The sequence below is a fragment of the Argentina anserina genome, chromosome 5 (assembly GCF_933775445.1).
Source record: "Argentina anserina chromosome 5, drPotAnse1.1, whole genome shotgun sequence".
In the NCBI taxonomy this organism is placed as follows: domain Eukaryota; kingdom Viridiplantae; phylum Streptophyta; class Magnoliopsida; order Rosales; family Rosaceae; genus Argentina; species Argentina anserina.
The window spans coordinates 16,956,162-16,973,279 of NC_065876.1; the positions used below are offsets into that span (position 1 = coordinate 16,956,162).

At 36.8% G+C, this 17,118-nt stretch overlaps 1 non-coding gene across 1 annotated transcript; it reads left to right on the plus strand.

The window, feature by feature from the left end:
- Positions 1–9,196: 9,196 nt before the first annotated feature.
- LOC126796555 (small nucleolar RNA R71) lies at positions 9,197–9,303 on the plus strand. Its single transcript, XR_007672396.1, has one exon. It is a non-coding gene; the product is annotated as a small nucleolar RNA R71 (small nucleolar RNA).
- Positions 9,304–17,118: the final 7,815 nt, after the last annotated feature.

Consider the following 17,118-nt stretch of genomic DNA (forward strand, 5'->3'; position numbering starts at 1 on the left):
TGTAATAGATTAGGACTCCGAATCCTACGGGATTATGGTTATATAATGCCTATATATTGGCCTCATTATCAATCAATAAACGGTTACGTTCTGTTCTATTACGTCGTTATTATTCTTGTTTTGTTCATCCTCCAACAATGTGTACATATAAAAATATATTTATACACAACACACTATATTTGAATGGGTGGGTATATTGAATATATAATTCAAAGTAGGGTTAAGTAGGTAGAAAAAAGATGTAAATAAATAATTTGATTAACAAAATAATCCTCATTTTAAAGAATATTTTTATTTGTTTTTAAGAAAAATATAAATATATAATGACAATACTACCCCTTAAATGCATGACATGTGACACAAAATTGGATAGAAACAGTTAAATTTAACGGATAGGGTGCAAATCGGCAATTTTTACCAAGTTTAGGAGGTAAATTGACTCAAATACAAGTTCGGGATGTAAATCGGCAATTTTTACCAAGTTTAGGAGGTAAATTGACTCAAATGCAAGTTCGGGGTACAAATTGACAATTTCAGCCAAGTTTGGGGTGCAAATCGGCATTTATGCCTAATAACAAAGGTAACGAAATCTACTCTCAATCATGTTCATGCCATAAGTATCATAATTCATCTTGCATCAAGTTCCTACTTGGTTCCTAATACATGGATATTATCAAGCTCAACTACTTGTCTTGCTACAAAATCTAACATACCAATTCATCATGCAATTACGTATCACAAAGAGAAATCAACATGTTTAAAGCACTTATCCAATGTCGAACTTAAGATCATAATCGGTGGAGGAACAAAGGGGACAAACGATTAATCAACTACTTATAATTCCCCTCCAAGGTTCCTTACAGAGGTAACACGAGATCTTTAAGAGTATGGTATCCTAGTCTCAAGCTTTGGACAGAAAATATGGTGAAGGGTGGTGAATTTGGATTCTATGATGCTTGGTGAATGAAAGTGTTTGGGCAGAGCTTTGGCAAGTCTTGTGAGCAAGGTTGATGATCCTTTTCTATGGAATTGAGGTGCTATATATAGAGGAAGAAACCCAAGGGAGGCTGGCCACAAAGTCCATAAAGTTGAAACCAAATTGGTTGAGGTTTCCTAGATTCGGTAGATCTGACCTTTGTCTCTTGTTCTGGCCATAACTTTCTCTAGAAAATAGATATTGAGATGATTCCAACTGGAATTTTCAACTAGACTTCCGTAGATTTTCATCCATATATGGTACGTCCTCTAAATCGATCGGAGCTATCCAGGAGACCCCGTCAAAGTTGGACTACGAATCTTGACAGCATTTTAATTCTTGCATGGATTGGGCTTTTAAGTGTATCTTCTTCTCTTTCCTTGTGGAATTAGGATTGCTTTCCTTCTCCAACATGGATTTGTATTTCCTAATAAGAATAAGTACGTTAGAAATAAAGAAATACAAAAGGATGAATCCTACTCGAACAAGGAATCATATTTCAACAAGGATTCTTAACACTTAGCACGATTTCATCATCAATTTACTCATAATCGATATAAGCTCTACCTAGACAATTATTCATACAAAAGAAACTAAAACATACTAAATAAGAGGTAACAAAGAGTAAGAATAGGGCATAAACGTATTAAGAACGTCACACTTTGTGCTCCTATCAACAACCCCACACTTAAACTTTGCTAGTCCCTTAGCAAACACTAGAAAGGGAAACCAAAGCATAAAACAAAAATCAATACAACTAAACTAATGACTCAACTATAATGCCTTCAACAATTTGTCTCAGAGATCTTCAAAATCATAGCATCAAGAATAACACTTAATCGAAATAAATATATTGAATTCAATGGTTAATAAACATGAGATATCGCATAACAAGTAAGACATGACAGAAACAGAGAGGATATTAAGCTCAACATGTTCAAAACAAGTTCAAAATTCAACTCACAAGGGATATGCACTCCAAATATTTTCTCTCAAGAACATGGTATATGCTTAAAAGCTTTTCAGACACAAGAGTTATGAACATATAATGAATTTGAAAACCTCATGAATGATACCAATCATATGCACAAATGAACCCAAACCATATGCTTACGCATGAAACAAACTCCACAAATCAAGAGCTACTCATTTTAAGAATCATGCGGATCTTTATAAAAAGTAAGCTTAGGCTCGGTAAGCATATCATTTTGCAGGTAAAAGGAATCACAAAGGTCATCCTCAAGACTTAGAAGAGCAAGAATCATCCACCTTATGTCGCCATTCTCCATAAAACAAGGGCCAATTTAATCATGTTGGACTCATTCTTCACTCTAAACATTGTGAAAACGAACAAAGGCTAAAGTACAACATTATTGAGCCGTCAACAAATATATCACAACTCCAAATTCACATCAAACATAGCTATGCCGTAACTTCTTTATATATTTTTTGTTTTCAAGCCGTGTCCATGTATTGTTCTCTTTTTCTTCTCACGGCATCTTTCTATTTTTTTTTCTTTTCACCTTTTTTCATACGGCACAAATACATACATAGCATAACCCCACACTTGAATCGAATCATCACTCCATATTAACATCAAATATCAGCTCTGCCAAGCCTCAAGAACAAGGTAGAGATATAACTATACTAAGCAAGGATATTAACATGTTTGTAATGAAAGAAAAAGTTTAACGTAGGCTCAAAGGGGTTAATACTAAGGTGTCTCAAGCAAGGCACAAATAAGGCATACGGCTATTTGGCATAAAGTGGTGGAATCCTAAAAAGATCCAACAATCCTTTTCAAAATCAGAGTATATTATGATAAAAGTTTTGAAAGTTTCACAAAGTAAGTTCTAGTATTCTCTAGTTCATTGCAATTCTATGGCATATGAATTGATCAAAACAGATGTAATGAGGTTATATAGCCAAGAAATGATAGATTAAACTCTCCAAAGAAAGACATATATGGCTCGAAACTCACATAGGTTACATGAATTCAAACAAGTAGGGAACATGCTCATTCTGTACCTAAGTTTCAAAATCCTCATCTACTACATGTTCGTACAATTTCTACACATCGATTAACCATCAAATAACAATTAAGTTCAATTTCCAATCTTGTGATCATCTATCAACCAATCATTTAAAGATCAACTCATCCTAGACAGTTAAAGGCATACATAAGACTCAAAACAAAAAACAAAAACAACTTAAAATCTAAAAACAAAACCGAAAATAACACTAAAAATTGAAAATCAGAATCAAAACAACAAAATTGAAACACATAAACATCAAACAATAGAATACAACGAATGATGTATACCCCACCCCACACTTAAAACTTACATTGCCCTCAATGTACAATATGATAAGCAACGAAAAATAAAAAGAGATAAGGGATAAGAAAATGCAAACACTCGTTGATGGCTCCTTCATTGGCTTAAGTTTAGAGTCTATAGCCTAGACTATCTCAAAAAGATCACTTGCTTGCCGAAGGATCAAGGAGAGACGTCTCCTCAATCATGTGATTCTCCATATTCTCAAAATAAGGCTTCAAGCGATGTCCATTGACCTGAAATTTGGTGCCTTTCACCATACTCTTTATCATGATAGCACCAGAAGGAAAAACATTTGTAATAATGAAATGACCTATCCATCTAGAACGTAATTTACCAGGAAACAACTTAAGTCGAGAATTAAACAAAAGAACTTTCTGCCCAACGACAAAGTGTTTCTTCCTAATCATACGGTCATGGAACGTCTTAGTCTTCTCCTTGTAAACCATTGCCGAATCATAGGCCTCATTCCTAATCTCTTCAAGCTCATGCAACTGCAACTTCCTATGCAATCCGGTCTCATCAATGTCCATGTTAAAATTCTTTAGCCCACCATGCATGATGTTCAAGCTCCACAGGAAGATGGCACGCCTTGCCATAGACTAACCGAAATGGTGACATGCCAAGAGGAATCTTGTATGCCGTCCTATAGGCCCAAAGAGCATCATCCAATTGTTGAGACCAATCCTAGCCTGATGGTCCAACAGACTTCTCCAAAATTCTCTTAATCTCACGATTAGATAGCTCGACTTGTCCACTTGTTTGGGGATGATAAGGCGTAGCAACCTTATGCTTGATTCCATATATCTTCAATAATGCCTCAATGGTCCGGTTGCAAAAGTGAGATCCTCCATCACTAATGATAACTCTCGGCATACCAAACCTAGAGAAAATGTTAGAACGAAGGAAATCTGCAACAACTCGAGAATCATTAGTACGTGTGGCTTTTGCTTCTACCCATTTCGAAACATAATCAACACAAACAGGTATGTACAAGAAACCATTCGAGTTAGGAAAAGGTCTCATGCAATCAATACCCCAACAATCAAATATTTCGACATAGATAATCGGTGTCATAGGAATTTGATCCCTAGATCCTAAATTTCCCATGCGTTGGCATCTATCATAAGTCATGCAAAAATGATATGCATCTTTCAAAATCGTAGGCCAAAAGAAACCACATTCTAACACCATAAGAGCAGTTCTACGTGAACCAAAATGTCCCCCACAAGACTCAGAATGACAAAAGGTAAGTATAGAATGATGTTCATATTCAGGGACACACCTCCTAATGATTTGATCAACACAATGTTTCCACAAGTACGGTTCATCCCAAACATTATACTTAGCTAATGCTTTGAGTCTAATCTTTTGAGCATGCGATAAAATATCTGGAAATTGCTTAGAAACAACATAATTCACAATATCTGCATACCATGGCTCACTTACCTCAATTCGAAAGAGTTGCTCATCCGGAAAACTCTCTTGAATGGCTAGGGGCTCAGCATCTCTCAACAAACGGCTCAAATGGTCCGCCACAACATTGTCACTTCCCTTCTTGTCCTTGATCTCGAGATCAAACTCTTGGAGTAAGAGAATCCATCGAATCAATCTCGGTTTGACATCCTTTTTCGTCATTAAGTACTTCAAAGCTGCATGGTCAGTGTAAACAATAACTTTGGATTGAAGTAAGTAAGAACGAAACTTATCTAAAGCAAAGATCACGGCAAGAAGTTCTTTTTCGGTTGTGGTGTAGTTCTGTTGAGCATCATTGAGTGTTCGTGAGGCATAATAGATGACGTAAGGTTTCTTGTCCTTCCTCTGTCCTAGCACGGCTCCAACTGCATAGTCGGAGGCATCACACATCAATTCAAACGGAAAAGACCAATCTGGCGGTGCCGTGATTGGTGCCGATGTTAAAAGCTTCTTCAATGACTCAAATGCGTGCTTGCAATCATCATCAAAGTGAAAGGGAACGTTCTTTTGAAGCAATGAACTCAATGGTCTCGCAATCTTGGAAAAGTCCTTGATAAAGCTACGATAGAAACCTGCATGTCTAAGAAACGATCGAACATCCCTCACATTTGTGGGAAGGGGTAAGTGACGCACAAGATCTATTTTAGACTTATCAACCTCAATTCCTCTAGATGAAACAATATGGCCTAAGACAATGCCTTGTGTAACCATGAAATGACATTTTTCCCAATTCAAAACTAAGTTAGTTTCTTCACAACGTTTAAGCACAAGTTCCACATTCTCTAAACATGCATCGAAATTTTCACCATAAACAAAGAAATCATCCATGAAAACTTCAATTTTAGAACCAATATACTCAGAGAAAATGTGATACATATAACGTTGAAACGTACCTGGAGCGTTGTATAAACCAAAAGGCATGCGATGATAAGAAAACGTACTAAAGGGGCATGTGAATGTCGTCTTTTCTTGTTGTTCCTCCGCAACACTATTCTAATTGTATCCACTATATCCATCAAGGAAATAATAGAAAGAATGACCATCTAAACTCTCAATCATTTGATCAATGAATGACAACGGCATCTGATCCTTTCTTGTTGTGGCATTGAGCTTTCTATAGTCGATACACACACAATGACCAGTCACCGTCATTTGAGGCACTAACTCGTTATCTTTGTTCTTTACCACCGTGATTTCGGACTTCTTTGGCACAACTTGAATGGGAGAGATTCACCTACTGTCCGAAATAGGGTAGATGACACCACAATCATGTAACTTAGTGATCTCATCCTTGACAACTTAGATCCATCTGCTTCAGTTGGCTCCATGTCAAGGACATAGAGGTCCGCAGGGAATATCAAGCTCGAAACCTGCACAAGAACATCTTCAACATAGCCTAAAGGGACTTTGTTGGATCGAATCACAACATTATCTCATTTCAAATCACCTAGACCTAGATCTTCATAAATATAGTAAGGCATTACATTGGTCGATGCACCTAAGTCTAACATTATCTTTTCAAATATCATGTTTCCGATTGTACAAGGGATAGAAAAACTCCCTGGATCTTTAAGCTTTGGTGGTAGCTTTCGTTGGAGCACGGCAGAAACCGTCTCACTCATTGTGACAACCTCCTTCTCTCGAGTCATCCTCTTATTAGTGCACAATTCTTTCAAAAACTTAGCATACCTAGGATTTTGTTGTATGCATTCAATAAGAGGCATGTTCACTTCCACCTTCTTGAAGATGTCGAGCATGACTTGATCAAAGTCATTATTCTTTTGCTTTGCAAATCTATTGGGGAAGGGAACACGAGAAAGAGCATTAGTTGAAACTAAGCCACTAGAGTTAGGATCCTTACTTTTGTCATGCGCGGCATGATCACTTTTGGGAATAGGCACGACATCATTAGCTTTAGAGGAGGCAGGGTTCTTCTCTATGTCATTAGCATTGAAACTCTCGGCCTCTTTTCCTTTAGAAGGCACGGCCTTCTTGTTTTGCTGCAATTCAGCATCCAAGATCCTCCCACTTCTTGTCATCATGGCCTTCACGTTAGGATTTGGCTCAGTTTGGCTCGGCAACTTACCTCCTTCATGAATCTTGCCCATGAAGTCGATCACTTGTCCCATCTGCTTCTTAAGCTCGGTTATGTCTTTAGAATGAGCTTGTTGACCTGTAACTAAAGCTTGAGTAGCAGAGTTTACATTTTGTTGCCCTTGAGCAAGGGACTTCAAAAGTTCATCATAGTTAGGTGCAGATGCATTATTCAAACCATGAATGTTAGAGTTAAAGGGAACAGATCCTTGAGGTACTTGAGGCCTTACAAACAAACCTGAAGGACGAGGTCCTTGACCTTGAGCATTGGATGGTTGAGCATTGTTGTTCCAACGAAAGTTGGGATGGTCTCTAAGTCCAGGATTGTATGTGTTCGAATAATGATCATACCTAGGCCTTTGTTGCCCCATGAAGTTCAACTCCTCTTCAGTCATTGCACCATTTGGACAATTCTCGGTGGTGTGGTCCTTGAATGAACAAATGCCACACGCTTGTGTGCTGATGGTCGAACCATTGCGTTCCTTGACTAGAACATCAAGCTTTCTTTCTAAAGTAGTGATGATTGCTCGATTACTCGACATCAATATTTAACCCTGAACACATCATTAGTAGTATAAAGCAAGAGGGTATCGTTCACAAACCGGGGATCCAGCCAGGGCTTAGGATCACAACACTTAACACGAATTCATAAAGATATAAAAGATTGATATAGGTTTCGGATTGAGGCATAAAAACAGTAAATAAAACCTAAACTAATATATACATGTGATCAACCAACCAACACATAAACAATTACCAAAATAATTCATACAAAAGAATCGAAACAAGTCCTATGTCTATCTTAAGAATCATGCCGAGACTATATAATGAACAACCAAGGATGGATCATGCATTTAGGGTTCTAAGCAGTAACCTAAACACATAGACACTTAACACATTCGATCACTACCAAGCAGCCATAATCAAAATCTAACATGTTCATCTTCATCATGTAATTCCAAAGCCATGCACATTGAATTCATCAAGTATGTCACTTACTTAACCAACAACCATGCAATTCGAAAATCACATATAAAAGAATAAACATGTTCTTAGCATAAGTCTTTAATCCAACAACCTAAATATCATGCTACAAGCGTATACATAACATATAAGTATCAAAATCACTCAAGAACTAGGTTCGGCAGAAACCAAAACAGAAATTCCATAAAACCAAAACATAATTTCGAATCCTTTATATAAATTGAATCAAGTAGCTATTTCATAGACAAAATTGAAACAAGATTACACTACACAAATCGCAACTCATCCAAGAACAAGAATAAAACCAAAACCGAATTGAAATAAAGAGAGAATCATGGTTACACTTTATCAATCAATCGATCCTACAAGGTGTAGCCAAGACTTCTATGGATGAAACCTCTTCTCAATCGTGCTTCAAGGCTATAGATAAAGGTGGAGAATGGTGAAATCGGTTTTAGGATTTCTTGGAAGGGTGAAGAATGAATTCGGCAGAGCTATGGCTTGTATTTGTGTGTAGGGCTGATGATTATCTGAATGGGGAGGCCGAGCCTCTATATATATGAGTCTAGGAAGCCTTCTTGCCGTCCCATAAGGAAGTAGAATCCAATTAGGAAACTGAAATCCTCTTTGTTATAGATTTGATTTATGTACTCCATATCCAACTTGATGTAGGAAACCAAGTCCAATAGGGAGATCACTTAAGGGCTGCACGGCAACAATCTTGGTCCAACTAGGAGTAGCTAGGCCGGCCTCCTCTTCTCCTTCTTCAACTCGAATATGATTTCCTTGTTCAACTAGGAATGCAACTCGGCAACTCTTCCTCCTTTCCAAATATGATTTGTCTTTCCTGAAAAGAATTCGTCGATTAAGGAATATGAAAGAATGAAAATAGGAAAGTAGAGTCCTAGTCGAGTAAGGACTCCTAGCTCAATAAGGATTTCTAACACTTAGCACAATTTCATCATCAAATCATCTAAATTCGAAATAGCTCTACTTAGAACATACATATGACAAATATGAACCTAAAACAACCAAATAAGAAGTAACAAAGCATAAGAATAGGGCATATATACATTAAGAATGTCACACTTTGTGCTCCTATCAAGTAGTCATCTGATTTCTTGCATCAACATCATACACCCCACGGCTCTTGCTTCCTCTCTTCTCCTTAGAACTAAATTGTCGATTGTTGTCAGCCAAGTCATCAATCAAGGAGTAAGCTTATTGACTGGTCTTGTTCATGAATGTGCAGCCACATACCGAATCCACCATACTCTTGTTAGTGGTGTCGAGTCCTTCATAGAAGAATTGTACCAAGTCATCCAACGAAATACCATGGTGAGGGCACTTCCTTTGTAGTTCCTGAAATTCCTCCCATAACTCATAGAGTGAATCACCATCCTTTTGAGTGAAGTTCTGAATCTCCCTCCTTAGTCTTTTCGTGAGTTAAGTAGGAAAGAATTGTTTCAAGAACTTCCTAGTCATTGCATCCCATGTGGTGATGATTCCCGGAGGCAAAGAGTACAACCAACGTTTAGCATCGTCCTTAAGGGTAAATGGAAACAAAAGCAACCTCAAGCCTTCTTGAGGCAGATGATGAATCGATTGGAGCTTGCAAATGTCCAAGAACTTCCTAAGGTGAACATTAGGGTCTTCCATTGAGGAACCATAATACTTAGGCAGTTGCCCAAGCAATTGAACCGGAATGGAGAAGCTGGCTTCATTAGGTGGAGTGAAAGCAATGCATGAAGGTGATTCAGGGGTGGTGGGGATGAAAGCATTCTTGAGTGTCATTGGAGCACCAACAAGAACTATATCACAGTCTGCAATTGTGTCTGACTCTAAATTGAAGATGAAGGGGAAGGAAAGGTCCTCATCTTCTTCTGATCTAGGTGAAGAGTTTAAGATTGAATTGCTTGGAGATGATTCGAAATCTAAGGGTCCACTCGTGAAAGAGTTATTTAAATCTCTAAGTGCTTGAATTGATCTCTGAGCTCTTTTGTTCTCTTAGATATTTCGGACATGCATAGTTCCTGTAACATGAAAATATAAAAGTTAGCATTGAAGGATACAAAATGAAGACATGAATCGTGCCCTTCATTGGTCATATACACGGCACACTTATGGAAGAGGCACGACAACTATATTGTCATGTTACAAAGTTAGTTCTTTACATTTACAAAGTTCATACAATTCACAAGTTCTTTTTGCTATTTCAATGATTGAATGATCGATTGATTCTAAGTTGTAAATCAAGGTGGACGTGTGGCCTAAGTATGGATGTCTAGACACAAGATCAAGTCTTTGTTTCAGAAGACCGTATAGCTCAATTAGAGATAGTGAACATGGTATGACTCATTTGTTGAACTATGGAGAGCGAACTCCCTATGGACTCCATCATCGAGCTGTATGTTAGTCAATAGTTCTCTGAGATCCAATTTTGATCCCATGCACCAGGGTAATAAAAGAGTGTGCCCCTTACTCAGCTGGACTTAAACTTGGGTGTTAGAAAATTCTCCAAGTGTTAATAAAAGCCGCCCTCAACCTCATGCAAAAACTTTGGAAGAAAACATGAGGGGTTAAGGCTAATATTAACAAAATAGACTTTACCTATTCTGTTTGATTTACAACCTAAACAATCATTCATTCAATCATTAAAAATAATAACCTAATATAAAATTACTATATGTTAGAATAAAGTAAGTAAAACATATACAAATTTACAATATGAACAGTGAATTCGAAATTAAAAGATTTGGGATTCATAAAGATAGATCCCCGGCAGCGGCACCATTTGATCAATTCGATTATTCGAGATCAATATTAACCATGTAAACATCGTTAGTAGTATAAAGCAAGAGTGTATCGTTCACAAACTGGGAATCCATCCAGGGCAAAGAATCACCAACATTTAATAACGAATTCATAAGAGCTTGAGGAATTTGGGATATATTTCGGATCAAACAGAAAATAAACCTAAACTAATAATACATGTGATCAACCAACCAACACATAAGCAAAAGGGACTTTATCTATTCCGTTTGATTTACAACCTACAACAATTTTTCATTCAATCACCAAAACAACAACCTAATATATAATTACTATATGTTACAATAAAATAATATAAGAATATATAAATGTACAATATGAACAGTGAATTCGAACTTAAAAGATTGGGATCCATAATGATGGAGCCCTGGCAACGGCGCCATTTGATCGGTTGGATTTCTCGAGATCAATATTAACCTTGTAAGCATCGTTAGTAGTATAAAACAAGAGGGTATCGTTCACAAACCGGGGATCCATCCAGGGCAAAGAATCCATCGTTAGTATTAGTATTAAACTCAAGATATCGAGTATACGCAAGAATATGAATTAACGTACTCAAATTGTGGTCGAATACTTACAAAAAAGAAATTTTATATCTTTGAAAGTAAGACCTTAGCATCATTGGTTTCTAAAGACAAATATTAAAAGAAAAATTAAATTAATTCTAAGTATATAACCTTAGAGTATTAAATAGTAAATACTAAATTTCGGGGTATTACATTATTGTTGCTCTAGACTCAATGATTTATAATGGTTTACCCAATTAATGTGATTGAACTACGTCCACTCTTGGAGCCGGCAAATATTCCACTATGATCAAATATGAGAAACAAACAACTAGAGTTAATAATAACTCTCTCCACCAAAACCCAATACACCCAAAACTATTAGTTTTCTCTTTAATCAATAGAGGAAGAAGAGTAATACTTACTTCTCACCCGTAGGGACTCAAATGCTACGAACACCAATCAAGTTCAAGTTGTGCTTGAGCTTGCTCAATGGAAATGACTTTGTCAACATATCAGCAGGGTTGTCTTCAGTTCCCACTTTTTGGAGTTCTATGTCACCATCCTCCACCAATTGACGAATTTTGTGAAATCTGACATGAATATGCTTAGTACGATTATGAGTAACCTGATTCTCTGCTAAATGAATAGCACTCTGACTATCACAATAAATATCCACATAGTCTTGAACTGCACCCAAGTCCTCAAGCAAGCCACGAAGCTAAAGAGCTTCTTTTGCACCCTCTGTTATAGCCATATACTCAGCTTCTGTAGTCGACAAAGCAATAGTATGTTGGCAAATTCGACTTCCAACTCACTGCTCCACTAGCAAGAGTAAATACATAAGCTGTAGTTTATATGCACTTATCCAAATCACTTGCGTAATCAGAGTCTACATATCCAACAACACACTGATTCATCATATCCTGCTGAAACACTATTCCAGCATCTACAATACCAAGAATATACCGTAGAATCCATTTTACTGCTTCCCAATGGCCTTTACCTGGATTATGCATATATCTACACACGACACTTAAGGCCTGTGAAATATCTGGTCTAGTACACACCATAGAATACATCAAGCTACCAACAGCACTAGCACACGAAACTTTAGCCATATATTTTTTATCATCATCAGTGCAAGGAGACATAGAAGAATTAAGCTTGAAATGAGAAGCAAGAGGTGTACTTACAGGTTTAGTTTTATCAACCATACTAAACCGATGTAGTACCTTCTTCAAATAATGTTTCTGTGACAAACATACCTTGCCTTTAGATCTATCTCGTTCAATTTCCATGCCCAAAATCTTCTTTGCTTCTCCTAAATCCTTCATCTCAAATTCACCACTCAACTGTGACTTTAATTTATCTATCTCTACCTTGCTCTTAGATGCAATCAACATATCATCAACATATAAGAGCAAATAAATGAAAGTCTCATCATGTAGCTTGCGAAAATAAACACATGGATCATAAAGACTCCTAGTGTACTTCTGACCAAATATAAACTTATCAAATCTCTTGTACCACTGCCTAGGAGACTGTTTAAGGCCGTACAATGATTTTTGTAGTTTACAAACCCATTTTTCCTTACCAGCAACTTTGAAACCATCTGGCTAACTCATATAGATCTCCTCATTCAATTCACCATGTAAAAATGCAGTTTTAACATCAAGTTGTACTAACTCAAGATCAAACTGTGCAACTAAGGCTAAAAGAATACGAATAGAAGAATGTTTCACAACTGGAGAAAATACCTCATTGTAGTCTATTCTTTTCTTTTGTGCATAGCCCTTAGCTACCAATCTAGTCTTGTACCGAGATCCCTCCTTCTTGGCAAAAACCCACTTGCAACAAACTGCTCTCTTCCCATGTGGTAACTGAGCCAGCTCCCAAGTCTTGTTCTTATGAAGAGACTTTATCTCCTCACCCAGAGCCTTTTCCACTCCACTTTATCAGCATGTATTACAGCTTCTTCATACGTAGTAGGAATTTCTTCTTCGGTCATCGGAAGTGCATAAGTCACCATATCATTAAGCCAAGCTGGCTGGAGCATTCCTCTTTCCTTTTCTCAATGCAATAGGTTCATCTTGCTGCGTAGACTCTTGGGTTTGAGCCTCTACTTCAGTACCTGTATCTCTATTAGTTGAATAATCAACTATATGTTTTTCTGAATCACCTAGAGCTTCATTAACATTTTTCTCAAGCTCCACCTGCTTCGAGTTCTCTATGGTCATATTCTGATTTTCAGAATTATTCTGCTCACTCTGATTAATCATAGCAGTCTCATCAAATGTAACATCTCTGCTTACAATAATCTTTCTTATATCTGGACACCATATCCTGAATCCTTTCACACCATCACTAAAGCCAAAGAAAATAGCTTTCTTTGCTCTAGGATCAAGCTTGCTTTCCCTGACATGATAATAAGCAGAACATCCAAAAATATGTAAGTAATGATAATCAGTAGCAGGTTTTCCAGACCATACCTCCATAGGAGTTTTGCCCTCATTTGCAGCTGTAGACAACCTGTTAATAAGGTGGCCTGCATATGTAACTGCCTCTGCCCAAAACTCTTTGCCTAATCCAACATTACACAACATACACCGAACCTTTTCTAACAAAGTCTGATTCATGCGTTCTGCTACTCCATTTTGCTGCGGTGTTCCTCTAACTGTGAAGTGCCTCACAATGCTCTCATCTTGACACAATTTCAAGAACGGATTAGACTTGTACTCACCACCATTATCTGACATGAGCTTAATTTTCCGACCAGTCTGAGTCTCAATCATCTTCTTCCACTTCACAAATACATCTAAGACTTCATCTTTATGCTTCATGGTGTACACCCATACTCTTCTAGAGAAGTCATCAACAAAAGTAACATAATACCGCTTACCTCCCAAAGATGTAGTCTTTGTAGGTCCCCATACATCTGTGTGAACATAATCTAAAACTCCTTTAGTCTTATGAATTGTTGTACCAAATTTCACTCTAGTCTGCTTTCCTAAAACACAATGTTCACAAAATTCCAATTTGCAAGTCTTTGCACCTTTCAACAAGCCTTGCTTCACCAATCCCTGCATAGCTTTCACGAACTGTACCAAGCCCTTGAGTTCTGCAAGGACTATCATTACCCATAAGAACTAATCCACCATCCAATTCTCTCAAAGTAGAGAACCATTCCTTGTTAGGACACATGTGGTGGGTACAACCCGAATCCATTATCCATCTGTCAGAATAATCAAGTGCCAATAAGCTTGCCAAAGCCAAATCAATTTCAATGTCTTCGAAGTAATCTGCACTCAAAGCAAAATCGAAGTTATCATCATCTTCGCTTTTTGCCATATTCACTTCTGGGTCTTTCTTGTCTCTAGTCTTTAACTTGGGACAATCTTTCTTCCAGTGCCCCTTTTGATGATAGAAGGCACATTCATCTTTTGCATGAATATTACTTCTTGACTTGGAACGAGATTTACCTCTTTTTCCACTAAACTTTTTATCATCTGATCTACCTCTTGCTACAAGTGTTTCACCCGACACTTTATCTAATTGCTTCTCCTTCTTTCTACACTCATAATTAATCAATGAATTGCAGACATCATCAAATTTCACTTCATTCTTTCCATGCAACAATGTTGTTATCAAATTCTCATACTCGTCAGGAAGAGAATTAAGCAAACACAAAGCTTTATCCTCATCATCAATTTGAACTTCTAAATTAACAAAATCTGTAAGTATCTTATTGAAATCACTGATGTGTTTAGTCATAGAAATACCTTGTTTGTAGTTGAACTGGAAAAGCATCCTCTTCAGGTGAAACCAAGTTTCTACACTCTTGACCAAGTATTGATCTTCTAGTTTCTTCCATAACTCCTTTGCTGAAGTTTCCCTTATAATAGAGAATTTTTGATCTTTTGCAAGGCACAATCGAATAGAACCACAAGCTCACTTATTAATCTGTTTCCACTTTGAATCAGTCATGTCATCTGGTTTGTCTTCAAGAGCAATATCTAATTCTTGTTGACACAAGACATCCATCATCTCACACTGCCACATGCCAAAATTATTTGTTCCATCGAACTTTTCAACTTTAAATTTGGTATTCCCAATTGATGGTCTAGCCCGCGAAGAACGTGAAGTCCCTTTCTTTTTCTTCTCACCATCAACATTATCGTCAACCATGACTTCCAAACAATATCAATATCAATCCCAATTCGGAACTTGCTCTGGTACCAGTTTGTTGTGCGGAAGCGTAACAAACAACAATATTGATATGGAACAATAAAGAAAAAAAAACACAAGGACACAATGATTTATAGTGGTTCATCCAATCAATGTGATTGAGCTACATCCACTCTTGGAGCTGGCAAATATTCCACTATGATCAAATATGAGAAACAAACAACTAAAGTTGATAATAACTCTCTCCACCAAAACCCAATACACCCAAAACTATTAGTTCTCTCTTTAATCAATAGAGAAGAAGAGTAATACTTCTTAATTACAATATATAGCAGCCCCAACAACTAAACTCTTAAAGCTTCAAATTTGGATGGCTACGTTACCACCACCAAGAGAAAATACAGTAGGAGTATTCAAGTATATGGCTGCAATTATGCTTCTCTTCATCTCTTCACCATGCGGCTGCTTAACAAGCCATATATATATATATATATATATATATATATATATATATATATATATATATATATAGTCCCTATCCAGAGTGAAGGTTCACTCTGAAGTTTCAGAGTGAAGTTCCAATTTTGGCACACTTTTCGGTCAAATGTTTTCACCATAAGCGATTCAATATTTAGGTATGCTATTTAAGATCATCTCTACAAAATTTCATCTAATTCGGACATCGTGAAGGTATTGAAATTAGATTAAATCAATGAATGAATTAAAACTGTTCGTGTAAATCTCAATTTTGAAAGCTCAAATCATTGTCAAATTGGATGAAACTTTATAGAGATGATCTTGAATAGCATATCTAAATATTGAATCGCTTATGGTGAAAAAATTTGACCGAAAAGTGTGCCAAAATTGGAACTTCACTCTGTAATTTCAGAGTGAAGCTTCACTCTGGATAGGGACTGTATATATATATATATATATGTCTTCAAGATATAATTAACCTAGGACATGTGCTGCTCACATGATCAACTTGAGCAAAACCGACTATGTGTAAGTCAACACCGATAAACAGTAGTCGAAAAATTCTATAGAAACAGAAACACCAAAACTCCAAGAATCATAAAGGGACTCACTTTGCTTTCAGCTTTTCTTTTGTTTTCTGTTCTTGTATATTCATAATTTGGGAAGCGCTATGTAAGTAATGTAACTAACAACCAAAGTAGAATCCAACTAAAATAAGCCAAGTGAACTAACTGAGAGCTCATGAAGGGGTTCATCTTGTAACACGAACAATGTAAGTGATATATTCACTGATTTTCCATGCCTTCATTTGAACTAATGGCTAATATGTGAATCTAACACCCAGAAAATCACCATACATAACAAACAAGAGTATAAACCCTGAGGGTTTAGGTTGTTTGAATCAATATTAAATTATTAATAAAGAGCAACCAAGTCTCAATTGAATATTTGGAATCCATATAACAATGTTCAAAGGAAACAAATTGATCCCAAACAAACTCGATCCCAAGCAACCACCGATGTCCAAATTACAAAACCATACACAACATCCTTTAACACCATCAGCAAAACGTATGGCAAAGAATTGCCAGACAAAATAGTAACCGAAGAAAACTAAAAAAAGAAAGGGGAAACGAGAAAGGCTTGAGCGAAAATGTTGGCAAGCCTTTTTTTGATATACGATATGACACCAAAAATGGAGTACCGAATCAGTGACCATTCGTTAAAGAGACTGATTGGTGATAAGGAT